Raw genomic sequence first — 25241 nt, forward strand, 5'->3', positions numbered from 1 at the left:
AAAATTGAAACAGTATTTTCTCTGATTAGAGTGGAATAAAACTACAAATCAATAGCAAGAAGAATTTTGCAAACTATGCAAACATACGGAAATTAAACAATATGCTCCTGAATGACCAGTAGATCAATAAATAAATTAAGAGGAAAATGTAAAAATTCCTTGAAACAACTGAAAATGGAAAGACAAAATACCAAAACCTATGAGGTACAACAAAATCATTACTAAGGGGAAAGTGTAGAGCAATAACCATCTACATCAAAAAGGTAGAAGAACTTCACATAAACAATTTAATGATGCATCTTTAAAAATTAGAAAAGCAATAACAAACCAAACCCAAAATTAGAAGAGGAAAAGAAAAATAAAGACCATAGAAGAAATGAATGATATTAAAATTTAAAAATAAAAAACAACTAAATAAAAATTGGATGTTTTAAAAACATAAACAAAGTTGACAACCTTTAGCCTGATTAACAAAGAGAGAAGATACAAATGAATAAAATGAGAGATGAAGAGAGACATTACAACTAATACTGCAGAAATTCAAAGGATCATTACTAGTTACTATGAACAACTATATGCCAATAAATTGGTAAACCTACAAGAAATTGATAAATTCCTAGACACATACAACAAGACTGAGCCATGAAGAAAATATGAACAGACCAATAATAAAGTAATTTGATTAAAGCCATAACAACAAGTCTCCCAGAAAAAAAAAAAAAAAAGCCCAGTGGGAGTTTCACAGGTGAATTTTGCCGTACATTTCAAGAAGAACTAATCACAATCCTACTCAAACTATTCTGAAAAATAGAGGAGGGGAGAATACTTTCAAACTCATTCTATAAGGCCAGTATAACCCTGATACCAAAACCAGAAAAATATACATCAAGAAAAAAAAAAAAGAAAAATGACCATTGAATATCCCTGATAAACAATGATGCAAAAATCCTCAACAAAATACTAGCCAACCAAATTCAACAACACTTTAGAGTGATTATTCATCATGAAAAAGTGAACTTTATCCCTGGGATGAAAAGATGGTTCAATATATGCAAATCAATCAATGTGCTACATCATGTAAAAAGAATGAAGAACAAAAAAATATGATTCTTTCCATTGATGCTGAAAAAACATTTGATAAAATTCAACATCCCTTCATAATAAAAGTCCTCAAAAACTAGGAATAGAAGGAACATACCTCAACACAATGAAAGCCCTATATGAAGACCCACAGTTAGTATCATACTAAATGGGGGAAAAACTGAAAGCCTTTTCTCTAAGGTCTGTAATACAACAAGGATGCTCACTTTCACCATTATTGTTCAATGTATTACTGGAAGTCCTACTTAAAGTAATAAGATAAGAGAAAAAAATTAAAAGGAATCCAAATTGGAAATAAAGAAGTCAAATTATCCTTGTTTGCAGATGGTATGATCTTATATTTGAAAAAACTTAAAGACTCCACCCAAAAACTATCAGAACTGATAAACGAATTCAGTAAAGTTTCAAGAGGCAAAATCAACATACACAAGTTAATAACATTTCTATATGCAAGTAGTGAGCAATATAAAAATGAAGTCGTAAAAGTAATTCCATTTACAATAGCTACGAATAAAACACAATGTCAAAAAATAAACTTAACCTAAGAAGTGAAAGATCTCTGCAATGAAAACCATAAAACATTGATGCAAGTAATAGAAAAGGACACAAAAAAATGGAAAGATATTCCATGTTTGTGGACTGGAAGAATTAATATTGTTCAAATATCCCTACTACCCAAAGCAGTCTGCAGATTAGGTGATATTCTTATCAAAGTAACAATGACATTCTTCACAGAAATAGACAAAAAAAATCCTAAAATTTATATAGAATCACAAAAGACACAGAGTACCCAAACTGATCCTGAGCAAAAAGAACAAAAACACATTACCTTCAAATTATCCTGCAAAGCTGTAATAACTAAAACACCATGATACTGGCATAAAAGTAGATGCGTAGACCAATGAAATAGAGTAGAGAACCAAGAAATAAATCAATACATCTACAGTAAATTCATTTTTGACAATAGTGCCAGGAATATACATTGGGGAAAGGACAGTCTTTACAATAATTGATGCTAAGAAAACTAGATATCCATATGTAAAAAAGTGAAACTAGACCCCTAGCTCTCATCATATACAAAAAATCAAATCAAAATAGATTAAAGACTTAAATCTAAGACCTCAAACTGTGAAACTACTTAAAGAAAATACTGGGAAAATTCTCTAGGACATTGGACTGGGCAAAGATTTCTTGAGTAGTACCCCACAAGCATAGGCAAACAAAGTAAAAATGGACAAATGGGATCATATCAGGTCAAAAAGCTTCTGCACAGCAAAGAAAACAATAAAAAAAAATGAAGAGACAACCCACAGAATGGGAGAAAATATTTGCAAACTACCCATCTGACAAGGGAAAACTTAAAGACTCCACCAGAAAACAAACTATCAGGAGTGATAAACAAATTCAGTAAAATTGCAGGATACAAAATCAACATACACAAATCAGTAATATTTCTATATGCAAACAGTGAGAAATATAAAAAGGAATATAGAATGAGCTCAAACAACTCTCAAAGAAAAACAATCTAATAATCTAATCAAAAGAATAGGCAAAAGATCTGAACAGACGTCTCTCAAAAGAAGATATACAAATGGCAAATAGGCATATCAAAAGGTTCAACATCACTGATCATCAGAGAAATGCAATTCAAACCTACATAAGATGTCATCTCACCCCAGTTAAAATGGCTTATATTAAGAAAACAGGCAACAACAAATGCTGGCAAGGATGTGGAGAAAGGGGAACCCTCTTACATTGTTGGTGGGAATGTAAATTATTATTACAACTACTATGGAGAACAATTTGTCTGTTCCTTAAAAAACTAAAAGCAGGTCGGGCCCAGTGGCTCCCGCCTGTAATCTTAGCACTTTGGGAGGCTGAGGCGGGTGGATCACCTGAGGTCAGGAATTTGAGACCAGACTGGCCAACGTGGTGAAACCCCGTCTCTACTAAAAACACAAAAATTAGCTGGGCATGGTGGTGGGTGCCTGTAATCCCAGCTACTTGGGAGGCTGAGGCAGGAGAATCGCTTCAACCCGGGAGGCAGAAGTTGCAGTGAGCCAAGATCATATCATTGCACTCCAGCCTGGACGACAAGAGCAAAACTCCACATAAAAAAAAAAAAAAACCCTAAAAATAGAGCTACCATATGATCCAGCAATCCCACTGCTTGGTATATAACCAAAAGAAAAATAAACGGTGCATCAAAGGAATATCTGTACTCCTATGTTTGTTGCAGCACTCTTCTCAACAGCCATAATTTCGAAGCAACATAAGTGTCCATCAACATATTAATGGAAAAAGAAATTATAGTAGTTATACACAATAGAGCACTATTTAGCCACAAAAAGTAATGAGATACTATCATTTGCAACAACATGAATGAAACTGGAGGTCATTATGTTAAGTGAAATAAGGCTGGTACAAAAAGACAAACATCACATATTTTCACTTATTTCTGGGATTGAAAAATCAAAATAATTAAACTCATGGACATAGAGAGTAGAAGCATGGTTACCAGAGCCTAGGAAAGGTATTGGGGTTGAAGGAGAGGTGGGGATGGTTAATGGGTACAAAGAAAATAGAAAGAATAAAGGCCTGGTATTTGCTAGCACAGCAGGATGACTATAGTCAATAATAATTTAATTGTACATCTAAAAATAACTAAAAGAGGATAATTGGATTGCTAGTAACACAAAGGATAAATGCTTGAAAAGGTGGATACCCTATTTTCCATAATGTGATTATTATGTATTCCATGCCTGTATCAAAACATCTCGTGTACTCCATAAATAAATGCACCTACTGTGTATCCACAAAAAATTAAAATTAAAAATAGAAGATATACAAATGGCAAGCAGGTGTATGAAAAGGTGCTCAATGTCATTGATCATAAGAGAAATGCAAACGAAAACCACAGTATCATCTGACTCAAGTTAAGATGGCTTATATCCAAAAGACAGGCAATAACAAGTGCTGAAAAGAATCTGGAGAAAACGGAACCCTTGTACACAGTTGGTGGGAATGTAATTTAGTACAACAACTATGGAGGACACTTTGGAGGTTCCTCAAAAAAATAGAAAAAGGACTATCATATGATTCAGCAATCACACTGCTAGATATATACCCCAAAAAGGAAATCAGTATATCTGAGGGATATCTGCATTTCCATGTTTCTTGCAACATTATTCACAATAGCCAAAATTTGGAGGCAACCAAAATGTCCATCAACTGAAGAATAGACTATATTTGGTACATATGCACAATAGAGTACTATGGAGCCGTAAACAAGAGTGAGATCCTGCCATTTGCAACAACATGGATGGAACTGGAGATCAGTGTGTTAAGTAAAATAAGCCAGGCACAGAAAGACAAACATTGCATGTTCTCACTTATTTGTGGGATCCAAAAATTGAAACAATTGAACCCATGAACATAGAGAGTAGAAGAATGGTTATCAGAAATTGGGAAGGGTAGTAGGTAGGTGAGGAGGAGGTGGGAAGGTTAATGAGCACACAAATAATAGAAAAAATCAGTATGAGCTATTTGATAGCACAACAGAGGGAGTATAGTCAAAATAATTTAATTGTACATAATAAAATATTTAAAAGAGTATAACTGGATTATTTGTAACATAAAGGTTAAATGCTTGAGGGGAAGAATACCCCATTTTTCATGATGTGATTATTACTTATTGCATGCCTGTATCAAAGTATCTCATGTACCCCATAAATATACACATCAACTATGTATCCACAAAATAAAAAGTAAATTAAAAAACGAGATTCTGCCATTTACAACAATAAGAATGGAACTGGAAGTCATTCTTTAAGTGAAATAAGCCAGGTACAGAAAGATGAACTTCACATGTTTTCAGTTATTCCTGGAGCTAAAAATTAAAACAATTGAACTTAGAGAGTAGAACAATGTTTACCAGAGGCTGGGAAGGGCAGTATGGGGTTGGCGGGGAAACGAGGAAGGTTAATGAGAACAAAAGATAGTTAGAAAGAATGGATAAGATCTAATATTTGATAGCACAGTAGGATGACTGCAGTCAATAATAATTTATTGTACATTTCAAAATAACTAAAACAGTATAGTTGGGTTTTTTGTAACAAAACAAAAGGATAAATGTTTGAGGTGATGAATTCCCCTATTTACCCTGATGTGATTATTATGCATTGATTACCTGTATCAAAATATCTCATGTACCCAATGAATATATACACCTACTATGTTCCCACAAAAATCAAATATTTAAAAATATCTTACATCGCAAAACAAGTCTTAAAACATTCAAAAACTAAAATAATATCCAGCAACTTCTCTGACCACAATGGGACAAAACTAGAAATCAATAACAAGAGGAATTTTGGAACTATACAAATACATGGAAATTAAACAATATGCTCCTGAATGACAAGTGGGTCCATAAAGAAATTAAGAAGGAAATTGAAAAATTTCTTGAAACAAATAATAATGGAAACACAACATACCAGAATCGATGGGATAGAGCAAAAGCAGCACTAAGAGGGAAGTTTAAAACAATGAGTGCCTGTATAAAAAAAAAAGAAGAAAAACTTCAAATAAACAATTTAATAATGCATCTCAAAGAACTAGAAAAGCAAGAGCAAAGCAAACCCAAAATAAGGTGAAGAAAAGAAATAATAGAGATTGGAGCAGAAATAAATGAAATTGAAACAAAAAAATCAATGTGTAACTAATGGTTGGTTTTTTTAAACGTTAAACAAAATTGACAAAACTTTAGCCATACTAAGAAAAACAGAGAGAATATCCCAATAAATATTATCACACATGAAAAAAGAGACATTACAACTGGTATTACAAAAATTCAAAGGATCATTACTGTCTACTATGAACAACTATATGCCAATAAATTGGAAAATCTAAAAGAAACAGACAAATTCCTAGACACATATAACCTAACAAGATTGAACCAGGAAGAAATCCAAAACCTGAGGAGACCAATAACAAGTAACAAGATCAAAACTGTAATAAAAAATATCCTGGGAAATAAAAGCCCAGGACCCAATGGCTTCACTGCTGAATTCTAACACATTTAAAGAACCAATCCTACCCAAACTTTCCCAAAAAATAGAAGAGGAGGAAATACTTCTAAACTCATTCTACAAGGCCAGTATTACCCTGATACCAAAACCAGACAAAGACATGTCAAAAAACAATCAAAACAAAAGAACAGACAAACACACACAAAAAACTACAAGCCAGTATCTCTGCTGAATATTGGTACAAAAATCCTCAACAAAATACTAGGAAACCAAACTCAACAATACATTAGAAAGATCATTCGTAATGACTAAGTAGGATTTATCCCTGGCACACCAGTCAATGTGATACATCATATCAACAGAATGAAGAACATAATCTATATAATAATTTCAATTGATGCTGAAAAGCATTTGATAAAATTTAACATTCCTTCATAATAAAAACCTCTAACAAACTGAGGATGGGAGGAACATACCTCAACAAGATAAAAGCCATATATGACAGACCCACATCTAGTATCATCGAATGGGGAAAAACTGAAAGCCTTTCCTCTGAGATCTGGAACATGACAAGGATGACCATTTTCACCAGCATTATTCAACATAGCACTGGAAGTCCTAGCTGGAGCAATCAGACAAGAGAAAGAAAGAAAGAAAGAAAGAAAGGGCATCAAAATAGGAAATGAAGAAGTCAAATTATTCTTAATTGCAGATGATATGATCTTATATTTGGAACAACCTAATGACTCTACCAAAAAACAAAAAAAAACTAGAGCTAATGAAAAATCAGTCAAGTGACAGAATACAAAATCAATACATAAAATTAGTAGCATATCTATATGATAAGTAAACAATCTGAAAAAGAAATAAAAAAGTAATCCCATTTACAATAGCCACTAATAAAATTAAATACCCAGGAAATAACCAAAGAAGTGAAGGATCTCTATAATGAAAACTTTAAAAAGCTGATGAAAGAAATTGAAAAGGACACCAAAATGTGGAAAGATATTCCATGTTCATGGATTACAAGAATCAATATGGTAAAAATGTCCATACTACACAAAGCAATCTATAGATTCAATGTAATCCCTATCAAAATACCAATGACATTATTCACAGAAATAGAAAAAAAAAATTGTAAAATTTATATGGAACCACAAAAGACACAGAATACCCAAAGCTATCCTGAGCAAAATTTTTTAAAACTGGAGGAATCACATTACCTGACTTCAAACTCAGAGCTATAATAACCAAAACATCTAGTACGGTCACAGAAACAGACACACAGACCAATAGAACAGAATAGAGAATCCAGAAACAAATCCACACACCTACAGTGAACTCATTTTCAACAAAGATGCCAAGACCATACACTAAGAAGAAGAGAGTCTTCAATAAATGGTGCTGGGAAAACTGGAAATTCATATGCAGAAGAATGATACTAGAGCTCTATTTCTCACAATATACAAAAATCAAATTAAAATGGATTAAAGACTAAAATCTGAGACCTCAAACTATGAAACTACTAAAAGAAAACATTGGGGATACTCTCCAGGACATTGGTCTGGCTAAAATTCCTTGAGCAATACCCTGCAAACACAGGCAACCAAAGCAAAAATGAACAAATGGGATTACATCATGTTCAAAGGCTTCAGCACAGCAAAGGAAACAGTTTTAAAAGGGAAGAGACAACTCACAGAATGGAAGAAAATATTTGCAAACTACCCATCTGACGAGTGATTAATAACCAGAATATAGAAGGAGCTCAAACAATTCTATAGGAAAGAATCTAATAATCCAATCAAAAATAGGCAAATATTTGAATAGACATTTCTCAAAAGAAGACATATACATGGCAAACAGGCATATGAAAAGGTGCTCAACATCATTGATCATCAGAGAAATGCAAATCAAAACTACAGTGAGATATTTCACCCCTGTTAAAATGACTTATATCCAAAAGATAGGCAATAACAAATGCTGGTAATGATGTGGAGAAAAGGGAACCTTCATACACTGTTGGTGGGAAAGTAAATGAGTACAACCACTATGGGAAACAGTTCAGGGGTTCCTCAAAATCTAAAAATAGAGCTACCATATGATCCAGCAATTCCACTGCTCAGTATATACCCAAAAGAAAGGAAATCAGTATATCAGAGAGATATCTGCACTCCCATGTTTGTTGCAGCTCTTTTCACAATAGCCAAGATTTGGAAACAACCTAAGCACCCATGAACAGATGACCAGATAAAGAATATGTGGTACGTATACACATTGAACTACTATTCAGCCATTAAAAATGAATAAATGTCTGTCATTTGCAACAACATGGATGGAACTGGAGATCATTGTGTTAAGTGAAACAAGCCAGGCAACAGAAAGACAAACATTGCATGTTCTCATTTATTTGTGGGATGTTAAAATCAAAACAATTGAACTCATGGACATGGATAGTAGAAGAATGGTTACCAGAGGTGGGGAAAGGTAGTGGGGGGTTGAGGGGAAGTGGGGATTGTTAACAGGTACCAAAAAAATAGTTAGAAGAATGAATAATAACAAGATCTTGTGTTTGGCAGCACAGCAGATTGACTATAGTCAATAATAATTTAATTGTCCATTTTAAAATAACTAAAAGACTATAATTGGGTTGTTTGTAACACAAAGGATAAATGCTTGAGGGGATAAATACCTCATTTTCATTATGTGACTATTACAGTTTCCATACCTATATCAAAACATCTCTTGTACCTCATAAATATATACACCTACTATGTACCCACAAAAATTTAAACAAATAATTTTAAAATTTATTTTTAAATTAACATGGGGAAATTCTCAACATCATTAGTGGTCAGGAAAATAGAAACTAAAACAATGTTTCCATTTCTTACCTGTCAGATAGACAAATACTACAAAAACTACCATTTCAAGTGTTGGCAAGAATGTGGGGAATTGGAAACCTTCATACACTGCTGGTGGAGATGTAAATTACTATAACCACTTTGGAAATCTATTTGACTGTAACTGGAAAAATTACAAATCAACATATCTTAGGATCCAGAAATTGAATTTCTTTATTCCTTAGCAAAACTCTTGTGCTCTAAGACACACATAAAAATATGTTTATTCCGGTAATATTTGTAATGGAGAATACTTGGCAACAATATAAATTTTTACCTATAGATGTGATATATTTATATAGCAGACTATGAAATCATGGTAGAAAAATAAATGTAGTATAGGTTTATAAACATAAAACCATTTCAACATAGAAATACATCATATCAATAGATCTTAATAATATAACATGTAGTCATCCCTTGGTATCTGTGGGGGATTGGTTCCCCCACAGACACCAAATCTCAAGAATGCTCAAGTCCCTTATATAAAATGGTGTAGTATTTGCATATAATCTACACACATCCTTCCGTTTACTTTAAATCATCTCTAGATTACTTATAATACCTAATGCAATGTAAATGCTATATAAATCGTTGTTATAGTGCATTGTTCAGGGAATAATGACAAGAAGTCTAATCATGACCAGTACAGATGCAACCATTCTTTTTTTTTCTAATATCTTCAGTCTGTGCTTGGATGAATCCAGGGGTATGGAATTCATAGATATAGAGGGCCAATTGTAAATCAAATGATATTATTTGTGTACATTTATAAAGTACACACAAAACATTATTTATTTTCATAGATGCATAGCTATTAATATAAAAAGCAAAACCAGGAAAGCATACATATTAAATTGATTATTGTAGTTCCTTCTGGAAAGGAAAAAGTGAAACTGGAATGAGGATATAGAGAAAGAAAAATTTAACTTCACCTGCAATAATGTACTTTAAGTACTTTTTAATAAAAAATTCTTGAAGCAAATATGATGAAATATTAATATGAAATATTCATTGCTACAGAGGTGTTTGTTCTATTGTTCATGTAGCTTTAATTTTTTTCCATTAAGTATTCCATAAAGTTAATTTTTCCTAAAAGTTATAACCAAAAAGCCTAAAATATGTCGTTTTAATATAACACAACAAAGAATTAAAAGAAGATCAACCTAACTCAAAGTCCATTCTTTTTGCTTTTTCCTTCTCTGTGACAGGTTTAGTCCTTCAGTGAGTACATGATACCCAGAGGATATAGAGAATAGCAGAAGGTAGTAACCCAAATGATCAATTGATTCCAAAAGGTCCAGCAGTTTGTAATGGAAGGGCTACTGGGCAAATGCAATGCAGTGATGGAGAGACCTGGAATAGGACTTACCCAGAGATCCAGGCAACATCTTAGAGGTCTGTCCGTAGGCAGCAGGGAATCACGGGTAAGAGTGATTGTGAGGATCAGCGAACCTATTGGGAAGTGGGCTGGGATCTGAACAGCTGAGTTCTCAATATCCGTGACCCTTTCCTATACTGTTCAACTATGGTGGACACATTTCTGAACTTCGAGATAATCACTAAAAATAAAGTGAATGTCTGCCCACATCTACTAACAATTAAATAGATATTGGCCCTGACTATAATTTTGCTTCTGATAAGAAAATATGTTGGCTGGAACCCCAAAACTCTGATTTCTTGGAATAGCTGCAGACCATGATGCTAAGTCCTCAGAGAACATACTTCTCAGAGGACAGACAGACACTCCAGGCTTTCATGTCATAGGTCTAGACCCAAGCCCCTGTGTTGCTTCTTAATCCCAGGATGAAGCTGGGACTGTCAGGAACCAGAGACAGTGCTATGCAGCCTACCCTAAGGCCTGCTCCCACATTGGTTCCTCAGAATCTTACAGAGATTGTGGTCCTCTCGATCTTATTTCTCCACTTGCCAGCAGGGTTCCTGAAAACTAAGCCTAAAGAAAGACCCTCCAATTCATATATCCTTGATTTTCTGAATCCAGTAACTTCCTTTTTGTGTCTTAGATGGCTCCATTTTACTCTTGTCTTTTGGATGAAAAAGGGAAGAGTAGTAGTCTTAGATTGTCCCTAATGGTTAGAGAGTGCCACTACTACTCTTAACATCATGTGGAGCTCCTACTGGACAGAGAATTTGGAGCTACTTCATTTGGGTATTTGGGTGCTTTTTGGATTACACTTTATTTTAAAAATATGGCCATGTGAGATGTAAAAACAAGGGAACCAATATTTCTAGAGTATCTTCTTTGTGTCAAAAGCCAGAAACGCAACATTCTGAGAATGAGCTAGAGTATCCCAGAAAGGCATGAGGCAAAAATATATAAAACACCAGCAGCAGTGGACATCTCCTTCCTCCATGAAAAAGGCCAATGAGCAAAATCAAGGCAATGAGCTTCAATGAAAACCCAACAGGTATCATGATCCAAAGGGGTTTAGTGTGGTAGAATGCCACACGAATGGGGAAAGGAGAAAGATGCTATCAGCCACTAGTCGTTCTAAGAATCAACTGAAGCCCAGGTTTCTTTCCAAAGGAGAGAGAAGAGGGCTAAAAAGAGCTAAGCTAAGATTTTGGCCCACCAGCTAACTGAAAGAACTTCACTCATCTCGGACATTTGGCTAAGTATGTGAGGGCTTAAGAAACTGAGCATCATAGGCCTGGTCAGAGTTCAGATTCAACATCAACATACATCAGCAGTTATTAATTTTAAAATGTTACAGGAAAAAATATAATACCTGTTAACATGGAACAAAAGCTGAAAAAAACATTACTTATAAATATTTTTTAAATCTGAATAAGTGGAGATATATGCCATTGACATGGATAGAATGATGCAGTATTAGACAGATGACCATTCTCTCCAACTTGCTCTATAAATTTGAAGGGACTGCAATAAAATCTAATATGTTTTATGTAAACAAAAACAACAAGCTTATTTTAAAATTTATTTAGAAAAGAAAATGCACAAATACAGCCAAGGTATTTTTGGAAATAAAAACAACAAAGAAAGGTTTGTCCTACCAAATATCAAAACATGTTATGAAACTATAATTTTTGAAATTACATAATTGGTATAAGAATAAAAAAAGTAATGGACAAAATGGAGACCAGGAACATACTATAGATACACAGATGTATAGATATAGATGCAAATGGATATATGACAATAGTGATATTTCATATTCTTGTGGAAAGGATGGTTGAGTTTAATGCATAGATAGGAAACAATTGGCTATCCTTTTAGAAAGAAGATAAAGTTAGACCCCTATCTGACAGTATTTACAAAAGTAAATTTGACATTAATTAAAGAGTTAATTAAAGAGTTTAATTAATTAAAGACATTAATTAAAGAGTTTAATTAATTAAAGACATTAATTAATTAAAGAAATGAGGCTCAAATGTCACTTATAATCTTGACAATTCTAATTTAATAAAAATGAGATTCTTTTCTATCAAAATGGCAAAATTTTTAATGCTGATAATACCAATGTTGAAGCCGTGAAGAAAAATTCTCTCATACATTGTTGATGAATATATAAATTGGTAAAGGCTACTTTGGAATGCAATTTGCATTCAAAGAAATTCAAAATAGATGCATAACTTAATGAAATAAGTAATTGTGCTAATTTACATTCCCACCAGCAGTATGTAAGAGTTTCAATTCTTCCACATCACAACCAACACTTAGTATATTCAGTCTTTTTTATTTTAGTTATTCTAATGGTTAAGTGACTTTTGATGGTGGTTTTAATTTGCATTATCTTGATGGGTGGTGATAATGAGTGTCTTTTCATGTGCTTATTGGCCTTTCATATAAAGTCATATGCTACATACACTGTTTCAGTCAACGATGGACCACATTCTTAAAGGTTATTTTCACTATAGATCTCTAAATTAACTACTTTTCCTTAGCACTTTAATGATGCTGTCCCACTCACTTCTGGCCTTCGTGAATTCTGATGAAAGTGAAGGATAATTTGAATTATTCTCCTTTATATAAGGTATCATTTTGCATGGGCTGCTTTCCAGATTTTTTCAATCTTCTATTGCCAGCATTTTGATTCTGATGTAATCAGGCATGCTTTTGTTTATCCTCTTTAGGGACTGATGTGGTAAATGAATCTGTACCTCGACGTGATTTACCAAATTTTGAAAGTTTTCAGTCATTTTGTATTCTAGTAATTTTTTCTGTCCAGTTTTCTCTCTCCTCTTCTTCTAGAACTATCATTACCCATTTGTTAAAATTTTTGTATTGTTTTACTGGTCCCAGAGGCTCTGTTCATTTTTAAATATCTGTTGTTTTTTTTCCTCCTGGTTTTCATATTAGATCATTACTATTGATCTTTCCTCAAGTTTGGTCACTTTTTATTATATCATTTCCATTATACTATTAAGTCACCTGTATAGTGTGTTTTATGCTGCTGTGTTTTGCTTTATGACAAAACACCTGAGACTGGGTAATTTATAAAAACAGAAGTTTATTTCTCACAGTTATGCTGCTGTGTTTTGCTTTATGACAAAACACCTGAGACTGAGTAAATTATAAAGAACAGAAATTTATTTCTCACAGTTTTGAAGGCTGAGAAGTCCACAATCAAGGCTCTGGAATCTTGTGAGGACCTTCTTCTGTGTCCTCACATGACAAGAAGCAGAAAGGGGCAAATCCATTCCAGCAAGCCTTGTTTATACTGGCATCAATTCATTCATGAGAGCAGAGTCCTCATGACTGAAATCTCCCATTGGGCCCCACCTCCCAACACTGTTGCATTGAGAATTAACTTTCTAACATATGAATTCTGGGGGACATATTCAGACCACAGCATCCCTCTAGTGATTTCTATTTAAGAAATTGGGTTCCCCAATAAATTTATCATTTAAGAGCTTCTTTACATTTTCTAATTCTCTGCTAATATTGCCTAGCTTACCATTTATTATGAGAATGCATACTTTTTAAAACTCACCAAGCATAGTTATAACAGCTGCTCCAAAGTCCTTGTCTAATAATTCCAACATCTGAGTCATCTTGGAATTGCCATCTTTACTCTTGAGAGTGGCTCACATTTTCCTGGCCCTTTATATGTAGAATAATGTTAGGTTGTTTCTTGGACATGGCAAATGTTATGTTGTAGAGACTCTGACCTCCTTTATATTCCTCCTAAAAGTGTTGATGCTTTTGTTTTAGCAGCCAATTAACTCAGTTAGACTCAAATTTTAAGCTCTGTCATACCTGCGGTGGGAGGCAGCTCAATCTCAGTTCAGGTTGCTTTCAAACTGTTTCACACATGCATAGCTTAGCCAATGACTTGGCATAGTTTTTACACAGAATGTAGGGTTTGCCTTTTCTGGATCTCTTCTTTTTGGATCCCCTCCCCTAAGTCTCTATAGCCCTCATTACCCTGAGCTCCTTTCTCTAGCCCTTCTATCCAGAAAGACAGCAGACTTTTGATGAGAATTTTCTCTATCCCATGCTGTGACACAACTGTGGCTTCCCCCAGGGAAAAGTAATAAAAATGGGAAACTTATCCCATGTTGGTCACTTCTTCCAAATCTAGATTCTCCTACAAAATATAACTTTTTTTAGAGACAGTGTCTCACTCTGTCACCCAGGATGGAGTGCAGTGGCATGATCATAGCTCACTGCAGTCTCAACCTCCTAAGCTGAAGCAATCCTCCCACCTCAGCCTCCCAAGGAACTGGGACTACAGGTGCATACCACCACACCGAGCTAATTTTTAAAATTTTTATAAAAACAGGGTCTCATTATGTTGCCCAGGCTGGTCTCAAACTCCTGGCTCAAACTCAAGTGATCCTCTTACCTCAGCATCCCAAGTAGCTAGGATTATAGGTGTGAGCTACCATACCTGACCAAAATAACACTTCTTTTGTTTGCTTCCCAGAGACTTTGGGAGTTGTTCTATTATATTTTGCTCAGAGCTTATTGTTGTTACTTCAGGAAGATTGATTTGTTAGAAACGTATTCCTCCATAAATGTATTAGACCATTCTTGCACTGCTATGAAGAAATACTTGAGACTGAGTAATTTACAAAGAAAAGAGGTTTAATTGGCTCACAGTTCCACAGGGTGTACAGGAAGCATGGCTGGGGAGGCCTCAGGAAATTTACAATCACGGCAGAAGGTGAAGGGAAAGCAAGTACATTTTATACAGTCAGAGCAGGAGGAAGAGAGACGGGAGGAGGTGCTACACACTTTTAAACAACTAGATGTCGTGAGCACTCACTCACTATCATGAGAGCAACATCAAGGGGGAAATGTGCCCCCATGATCCAATCACCTCCCACCAGGCTTCACCTCCAACATTAAGGATGATAATTTGACAGGAGATTTGGTTGGGGACAGAAATCCAAACCATATTATTCCACCCCAGCCCCTCCCAAATCTCATGTCCTTCTCAAAGTATAAAATACAATCATGCCTTCACAACAGTCCCTCAAAGTCTTAACTCATTCCAGCATTAACTCAAAAGTCTAAAGTCTCATCTGAGACAAGGCTAATCCCTTCCACTTATGAGCCTGCAAAATTAAAAACAAGTTCATTACTTCCAAGATACAATGGAGGTATAGGCATTGGATAAATACACCCACCCCAAATGGGAGACAATGGCCAACAGAAAGGAGGTATAGGCCCCATGCAAGTTCAAAACCCAGCAGGGCAGCCATTTAGTTTTAAAGCTCCCAAAATAATCTCCTTTGGCTCCATATCTCACATCTAGGGCATACTGGTGCAAGGGGTGGGCTCCCAAGGCCTTGAACAGCTCTGCTTCTCTGGCATTACAGGATACAGCCCCTGTGGCTGCTTTCATAGGCAGCTTTTCCAGGTGCACAGTGTAAGTTGTCAGTAGATCTACCATTCTGGGGTCTGAAGGATGGTGGCCCTCTTCTCACAGCTTCACTATGTAGTGCTCCAATGGGGACTCTGTGTGGGGACTCCAACCTTACATTTCCCTTGACACTGCCCTAGTAGAGGTTCTTCATGAGGGACCCACCCCTGTAGCAGGCTTTTGCCTGGACATCCAGGGATTTCCAAACATCTTCTGAAATCTAGGTGGGGGCTTCCAAGCCTCAACTTTTACACTGTGTGTGCTTGCAGGCTTAACACCACATGGAAGCCACCAAGGCTTATGGTTTGCAGCTCTGAAGAATCAGCCTGAACTGTACCTTGGCCCCTTTTAGCCACAACTTGAGCTGGAACAGGTGGGATGCAGGGCACTGTGTCCCAAGGCTGCACAGAGCAGCAGAGCCCTGGTCCTGGCCAAGGAAAACTTTCTTCCTTCACACGCTTCCAGGCCTGTGATTGGAGGGGCTGCTGTGCAGAGGTCTCTGAAATGCCTCTGAGGCTTTTTTCCTATTGTCTTGCACTGACTCCTGTCAATTAGCAATTGACTCCTCTTTACTTAGGCAAATTTTTGCAGTCAGATTGAATTCATCCCCTGAAAATGGGTCTTTCTTTTCTACCACATGGCTGAGCTGCAAATTTTCCAAACTTTTATGTTTTGCTTCCCTTTGCTCACATATGTGAGAATATGCTGTTAGAAGCAACCAGGCCACCTCTTGAATGCTTTGCTGCTTAGAAATTTCTTCCACCAGCTCTCTTGCTCTTCTGCCTAGTGCTATATAAGGATAGAGCTTTTCTCTCCTTCAGAGGACATAGCAAGATGCAATCTTAGAAACAGAAAATGCCCCTCACCACATAACTGAGCCTACCAGCACCTTGATTTTGGATCTCCCAGCCTCCAAAACGATTCAGGGGAGAGGAGCCAAGATGGCCGAACAGGAACAGCTCTGGACTACAGCTCCCAGCATGAGCGATGCAGAAGAGGGGTGATTTCTGCATTTCCAACTGAGGTATCGGGTTCACCTCACTGGGAAGTGCCAGACAGTAGGTGCAGGACAGTGGGTGCAGCGCACCGGGCATGAGCCAAAGCAGGGTGAGGCATCACCTCACCCGGAAAGCACAAGGGGTCAGGGAATTCCCTTTCCTAGTCAAAGAAAGTGTTGACAGATGGCACCTGGAAAATTGGGTCACTCCCACCCTAATACTGTGCTTTTCCAACGGGCTTAAAAAATGGTGCACCAGGAGATCATATCCTACACCTGGCTCAGAGGGTCCTACACCCACAGAGTCTCGCTCGTTGCTGGCACAGGAGTCCGAGATCAAACTGCAAGGCAGCAGCGAGGCTAGGGGAGGGGTGCCTGCCATTGCCGAGTTAGCTGTTTGATTAGGTAAACAAAGCGGCTGGGAAGCTCGAACTAGGTGGAGCCCACCACAGCTCAAGGAGGCCTGCCTGCCTCTGTAGGCTCCACCTCTGGGGGTAGGGCACAGACAAAAAAAGGACAGCAGTAACCTCTACAGACTTAAATGTCCCTGTCTGACAGCTTTGAAGAGAGTAGTGGTTCTCCCAGCATGCAGCTTGAGATCTGAGAACGGGCAGACTGCCTCCTCAATTGGGTCCCTGACCCCTGAGTAGCCTAATTGGGAGGCAGCCCCCAGTAGGGGTGGACTGACACCTCACACAGTTGGGTACTCCTCTGAGACAAAACTTCCAGAGGAATGATCAGGCAGCAGCATTTGCGGTTCACCAATACACACTGTTCTACAGCCACAGCTGCTGATACCCAGGCAAACAGGGTCTGGAGTGGACCTCTAGCAAACTCCAACAGACCTGCAGCTGAGGGTCCTGTCTGTTAGAAGGAAAACTAACCAATAGAAAGGACATCCACACCAAAAACCCATCTGTACATCACCATCATCAAAGACCAAAGGTAGATAAAACCAGAAAGATGGGAAAAAAACAGAGCAGAAAAAACTGGAAACTCTAAAAATCAGAGTGCCTCTCCACCGCAAAAGGAATGCAGCTCCTCACCGGCAATGGAACAAAGCTGGGTGGAGAATGACTTTGATGAGTTGAGAGAAGAAGGCTTCAGAAGATCAAACTACTCTGAGCTACAGGAGGAAATTCAAACCAATGGCAAAGAACTTAAAAGCTTTGAAAAAAAAATTAGACGAATGGATAAGGAGAATAACCAATGCAGAGAAGTCCTTAAAGGACCTGATGGAGCTGAAAACCAAGGCATGAGAGCTACATGAAGAATGCAGAAGACTCAGTAGCCGATGTGATCAACTGGAAGAAAGGGTATCAGTGATGGAAGACGAAATGAATGAAATGAAGTGAGAAGAGAAGTTTAGAGAAAAAAGAATAAAAATAAATGAACAAAGCCTCCAAGAAATATGGGACTATGTGAAAAGACCAAATCTACATCTGATTGGGGTACCTGAAAGTGATGCGGAGAATGGAACCAAGTTGGAAAACACTCTGCAGGATATTATCCAGGAGAACTTCCCCAATCTAGCAAGGCAGGCCAACATTCACATTCAGGAAATACAGAGAACGCCACAAAGATAGTCCTTGAGAAAAGCAACTCCAAGACACATAATTGTCAGATTCACCAAAGTTGAAATGAAGGAAAAAATGTTAAGGGCAGCCAGAGAGAAGTGTCGGGTTACCCATAAAGGTAAGCGCATCAGACTAACAGCGGATCTCTTGGCAGAAACTCTACAAGCCAGAAGAGAGTGGGGACCAATATTCAACATTCTTAAGGAAAAGAATTTTCAACCCAGAATTTCATATCCAGCCAAACTAAGCTTCATAAGTGAAGGAGAAATAAAATTCTTTACAGACAAGCAAATGCTGAGAGTTTTTGTCACCACCAGGCCTCCCCTAAAAGAACTCCTGAAGGAAGCACTAAACATGGAAAGGAACAACCGGTACCAGCCACTGCAAAAACATGCCAAATTGTAAAGACCATCAAGGCTAGGAAGAAACTGCATCAACTAACGAGCAAAATAACCAGCGAACATCATAATGACAGGATCAAATTCACACATAACAATATTAACTTTAAATGTAAATGGAATAAATGCTCCAATTAAAAGACACAGACTGGCAAATTGGATAAAGAGTCAAGACCCATCAGTGTGCTGTATTCAGGAAACCCATCTCACATGCAGAGACACACATAGGCACAAAATAAAGGGATGGAGGAAGATCTACCAAGCAAATGGAAAACAAAAAAAGGCAGGGGTTGCAATCCTAGTCTCAGATAAAACAGACTTTCAACCAACAAAGATCAAAAGAGACAAAGAAGGCCATTACATAATGGTAAAGGGATCCATTCAACAAGAAGAGCTAACTATCCTAAATACATATGCACCCAATACAGGAGCACCCAGATTTATAAAGCAAGTCCTTACTAACATACAAAGAGACTTAGACTCCCACACAATAATAATGGGAGACGTTAACACTCCACTGTCAACATTAGACAGATCAAAGAGACAGAAAGTTAACAAGGATACCCAGGAATTGAACTCAGCTCTGCACCAAGCCGACCTAATAGACATCTATAGAACTCTCCACCCCAAATCAACAGAATATACATTCTTTTCAGCACTACACCACACCTACTCCAAAATTGACCACATAGTTGGAAATAAAGCACTCCTCAGCAAATGTAAAAGAACAGAAATTATAACAAATTGTCTCTCAGACTACAGTTCAATCAAAATAGAACTCAGGATTAAGAAACTCACTCAAAATCGCTCAACTACATGGAAACTGAACAACCTGCTCCTGAATGACTACTGGGTTGATAACAAAATGAAGACAGAAATAAAGATGTTCTTTGAAACCAACGAGAACAAAGAAACAACATACCAGAATCTCTGGGACACATTCAAAGCAGTGTGTAGAGGGAAATTTATAGCACTAAATGCCCACAAGAGAAAGCAGGAGAGATCGAAAATTGACATCCTAACACCACAATTAAAAGAACTAGAAAAGCAAGAGCAAACACATTCAAAAGCTAGCAGAAGGCAAGAAATAAATAAGATCAGAGCAGAACTGAAGGAAATAGAGACACAAAAAACCCATCAAAAAATTAATGAATCCAGGAGCTGGTTTTTTGAAAAGATCAACAAAATTGATAGACCACTAGCAAGACTAATAAAGAAGAAAGGAGAAAAGAATCAAATAGACGCAATAAAAATGATAAAGGGGATATCACCACCAATCCCACAGAAATACAAATTACCATCAGAGAATACTATAAACACCTCTATGCAAATAAACTAGAAAATCTAGAAGAAATGGATAAATTCCTCAACACATACATCCTCCCAAGACTAAACCAGGAAGAAGTTGAATCTCTGAATAGACCAATAACAGGCTCTGAAATTGAGGCAATAATCAATAGCTTACCAACCAAAAAAAGTCCAGGACCAGATGGATTTACAGCCGAATTGTACCAGAGGTACAAAGAGGAGCTGATACCATTCCTTCTGAAATTATTCCAATCAATAAAAAAAGAGGGAATCCTCCCTAACTCATTTGATGAGGCCAGCATCATCCTGATACCAAAGCCTGGCAGAAACACAATGAAAAAAGAGAATTTTAGACCAATATCCTTGATGAACATCAATGCAAAAATCCTCAATAAAATACTGGCAAACCGAATCCAGCAGCACATCAAAAAGCTTATCCACCATGATCAAGTGGGTTTCATCCCTGGGATGCAAGGCTGGTTCAATATACACAAATCAATAAATGTAATCCAGCATATAAACAGAACCAAAGACAAAAACCACATGATTATCTCAATAGATGCAGAAAAGGCCTTTGACATGATTCAACAACCCTTCATGCTAGAAACTCTCAATAAATTAGGTATTGATGGGACATATATCAAAATAATAAGAGCTATCTATGACAAACCCACAGCCAATATCATACTGAATGGGCAAAAACTGGAAGCATTCCCTTTGAAAACTGGCACAAGACAGGGATGCCCTCTGTCGCCACTCCTACTCAACATAGTGTTGGAAATTTAGGCCAGGGCAATCAGGCAGGAGAAGGAAATAAAGGGCATTCAATTAGGAAAAGAGGAAGTCAAATTGTCCCTGTTTGCAGATGACATCATTGTATATCTAGAAAACCCCATTGTCTCAGCCCAAAATCTCCTTAAGCTGATAGGCAACTTCAGCAAAGTCTCAGGATGGAAAATCAATGTACAAAAATCACAAGCTTTCTTACACACCAATAACAAACAGAGAGCCAAATCATGAGTGAACTCCCATTCACAATTGCTTCAAAGAGAACAAAATACCTAGGAATCCAACTTACAAGGGATGTGAAGGACCTCTTCAAGGAGAACTACAAATCACTGCTCAATGAAATAAAAGAGGATACAAACAAATGGAAGAACATTCCATGCTCATGAGTAGGAAGAATCAATACCGTGAAAATGGCCATACTGTCCAAGGTAACTTATAGATTTAATGCCATTCCAATCAAGCTACCAATGACTTTCTTCACAGAATTGGAAAAAAACTACTTTAAATTTCATATGGAACCGAAAAAGAGCCCACATCACCAAGTCAATCCCAAGCCAAAAGAACAAAGCTGGAGGCATCACACTACCTGACTTCAAACTATATTAAAAGGCCACAGTAACCAAAACAGCATGGTACTGGTACCAAAACAGAGATATAGACCAATGGAACAGAACAGAGCCCTCAGAAATAATGCTGCGTATCTACAACTCTCTGATCTTTGACAAACCTGACAAAAACAAGAAATGGGGAAAGGATTCCATATTTAATAAATGGTGCTGGGAAAACTGGCTAGCCACATGTAGAAAGCTGAAACTGGATCCCTTCCTTACACCTTCTACTAAAATTAATTCAAGATGGATTAAAGACTGACATGTTAGACCTAAAACCATAAAAACCCTAGAAGAAAACCTAGGCAATACCATTCAGGACATAGGCATGGGAAAGGACTTCATGTCTAAAACACCAAAAGCAATGGCAACAAAAGCCAAAATTGACAAATGGGATCTAATTCAACTAAAGAGCTTCTGCACAGCAAAAGAAAATACCATCAGAGTGAACAGGCAACCTACAGAATGGGAGAAAATTTTTACAATCTATTCATCTGACAAAGGGCTAATATCCAGAATCTACAATGAACTCAAACAAATTTACAAGAGAAAAACAAGCAACCCCACCAAAAAGTGGGCAAAGGATATGAACAGACACTTCTCAAAAGAAGATATTTATGCAGCCAAAAAAACACATGAAAAAATGCTCATCATCACTGGCCATCAGAGAAATGCAAATCAAAACCACAATGAGATACCATCTCACACCAGTTAGAATGGCGATCATTAAAAAGTCAGGAAACAACAGGTGCTGGAGAGGATGTGGAGAAATAGGAACACTTTTACACTGTTGGTGGGACTGTAAACTAGTTCAACCATTGTGGAAGTCAGTGTGGCAATTCCTCAGGGATCTAGAACTGGAAATACCATTTGACCCCACCATCCCATTACTGGGTATATACTCAAAGGATTATAAATCATGCTGCTATAAAGACACATGCACATGTATGTTTATTGTGGCACTATTCACAATGGCAAAGACTTGGAACCATCCTAAATGTCCAACAACGATAGACTAGATTCAGAAAATGTGGCACATATACCCCATGGAATTCTATGTAGCCATAAAAAATGATGAGTTCATGTCCTTTGTAGGGACATGGATGAAACTGGAAACCATCATTCTCAGTAAACTATCGCAAGGACAAAAACCAAACACCGCATGTTCTCACTCATAGATGTGAATTGAACAATGAGAACACATGGACACAGGAAGGGGAACATCACACTCTGGGGACTGTTGTGGGGTGGGGGGAGGGCGGAGGGATAGCATCAGGAGATATACCTAATGCTAAATGACGAGTTAATGGGTGCAGCACACCAACATGGCACATGTATACATATGTAACAAACCTGCACGTTGTGCACATGTACCCTAAAACTTAAAGTATAATAATAATAAAATAAAAACTATATAAAATTAAAAAAAGATTCAGGGGGTACAAGTTCAGGGGGTATATTATGTAATGCTGGGTTTTGGGCTTCTAGTGAATCCATCATGCAAATATTGAACATAGTACCCACTACATAGTTTTTCAACCCTCATAACCCTTCCAACCTTTTTTTTTTTTTTTTTTGGAATTCCCTGGGTCTTTTGTTTCCATCTTTCTGTTCATGTGTACCCATTGATTAGCTACCACTTATGAGTGAGAACATGTGGTATTTGATTTCTGTTTCTGAGTTATTTCACTTAGGACAATGTTCTCCATCTGCATCCTTGTTGGTGTGAAGAACAGGATTTCATTTTTTATGGCTCTGTGGTATTCCTAGATGTATATGTCCTAAATTTTCTTTATCTAATCCACCAGTGATGGACACTTGGGTTGACTCCATGACTTGGTATTGTGAATAGTGCCACGATAAACTTACCAGTGCAAGTGTCTTTTTGATAAAACAGTTTATTTTTCTTTGGATAGATACTCAGTAGCGGGATTTTTAGTTCTTTGAGAAATCTAAGTACTAATACAGAGGAAATTAAAGTTTCACCTAAATTTTTATTTTCATCTTTTATTTTTTATCTGAGACAGGATCTCTGTCATCCAGACTGGAGTGCAGTAGCATAACCACTTACTACACTCTAGACCTCCTGGGCTCAAGCAGTCCTCCTACAACAGCCTTCTGAGTAGCTGAGACTGAAGGCTTGCATCACCACACCAGCTAATTTTTAATTTTTTGTAGAGACGGGGCCTCCTTATGCTGCCCAGGCTTGTCTGGAGCTCCTGGGCTCAAACAGTTCTCTCATGTTGACCTTCCAAAGTGCTGGAATTACAGGCATGAGCCACTGTGCCAACTCTCTGACCTAATTTTTTAAAGCACAGGAATATAATGCTACTTTCATCATTTTCATTCAGTTGGAAAAATTATGGTAAACAAGGTCTGAAACTTAGACATTTCTCAAAAACCTAAACCATTTAAAATGACATTTACATTTCATACTTTTTTCTTTTTCATAATAGTTTCCTTTCCTTTGTAATATTATAGCTGAAAAGAATTCAATTGAATAAAATCAGATTCTTCTATAGTCATAAAAGGCATAGTTATGATTTTCCGATTTATAATTAACAATTTACTTTTGGCAGCAATTAAATATTGAAGCTTTATTATGTACCAACTGAAAAAAAAAAAAAAGAAATTTCTTCCACCAGAAACTCTAAATCTTCACTCTCAAATTCAAAGTTCCACATATCCCTAGAGCAGGAACACAATCCAACTAGGCTCTTTCCCAAAGCATAGCAAGAGTGACTGTTACTTCATTTCCCATAAGCTCCCATTTCCATCTGAGATCTCTTCAGCCTGGACTTAACTGTCAATATCACTGTCAGCATTTTTGTCACAATGATTCAACAAGTCTCTAGAAAGTTCTAAACTTTCTCTCACCTTCATGTCTTTTTTCTGAGCCCTCCAAACTGTTCCAACCTCTGCCCATTACCCAGTTCCAAAGCTGCTTCCACATTTTCAGGTATCTTTATAGCAATGTCCCACTCCTTGATACCAATTTTCTGTATTAGTTTATTCTTAGACTTCTATAAAGAAATACCTGAGACTGGGTAATTTATAAAGAAAGGAGGTTTAATTGGATCACAGTTCCACAGGCTGTATGGGAAGTATGGCTGGGGAGGCCTCAGGAAATTTAAAATTATGGTGGAAGGCAAAGGGAAAGCAGGCGCATCTCACATGGCTGGAGCAGGAGGAAGGAGAGAGGAGGTGCTACACCCTTTTAAACAACTAGTTCCCATGAGTCCTCAATCATTACTATGAGAGCAGCACCGAGAAGGAAATCTGCTCCTATGATCCAATCACCTCCCACTAGGCCTATCCTCCAACACTGGGGATGACATTTGACATGAGATTTGGTTGGAGACACAGACACAAAACATATCAATACGGAAAGCAGTACTGCATAAATTAGAAATGAATTTTTATAAATGAAGGCTACACTTAAGGTCATGTATTTATTACATGGCACTGCCCTCAAAAACCATTCTTTTTTCCATGACACAATATTTATTTTTTTCTTTTTTGGGTTCATGATTTTTTCTTATATTATTTTTAGTTTTATTTTATTTTTGCTTGACACATAATAATACTACCTGCTAATTACACTGATTTGATAATTACGCAATGTATACACATACTGAAGCATCAAATTTTACCCCATATTCTTTCTTTAATTTTTTTA

At 36.9% G+C, this 25241-nt stretch overlaps 1 pseudogene; it reads right to left on the bottom strand.

Moving 5' to 3' along the window:
- Window positions 1–25241, bottom strand: part of LOC129395227 (uncharacterized) — a 71385-nt pseudogene that overhangs the window by 15268 nt on the left and 30876 nt on the right.

This window comes from Pan paniscus, chromosome X, assembly GCF_029289425.2.
Source record: "Pan paniscus chromosome X, NHGRI_mPanPan1-v2.0_pri, whole genome shotgun sequence".
In the NCBI taxonomy this organism is placed as follows: Eukaryota; Metazoa; Chordata; class Mammalia; order Primates; family Hominidae; genus Pan; species Pan paniscus.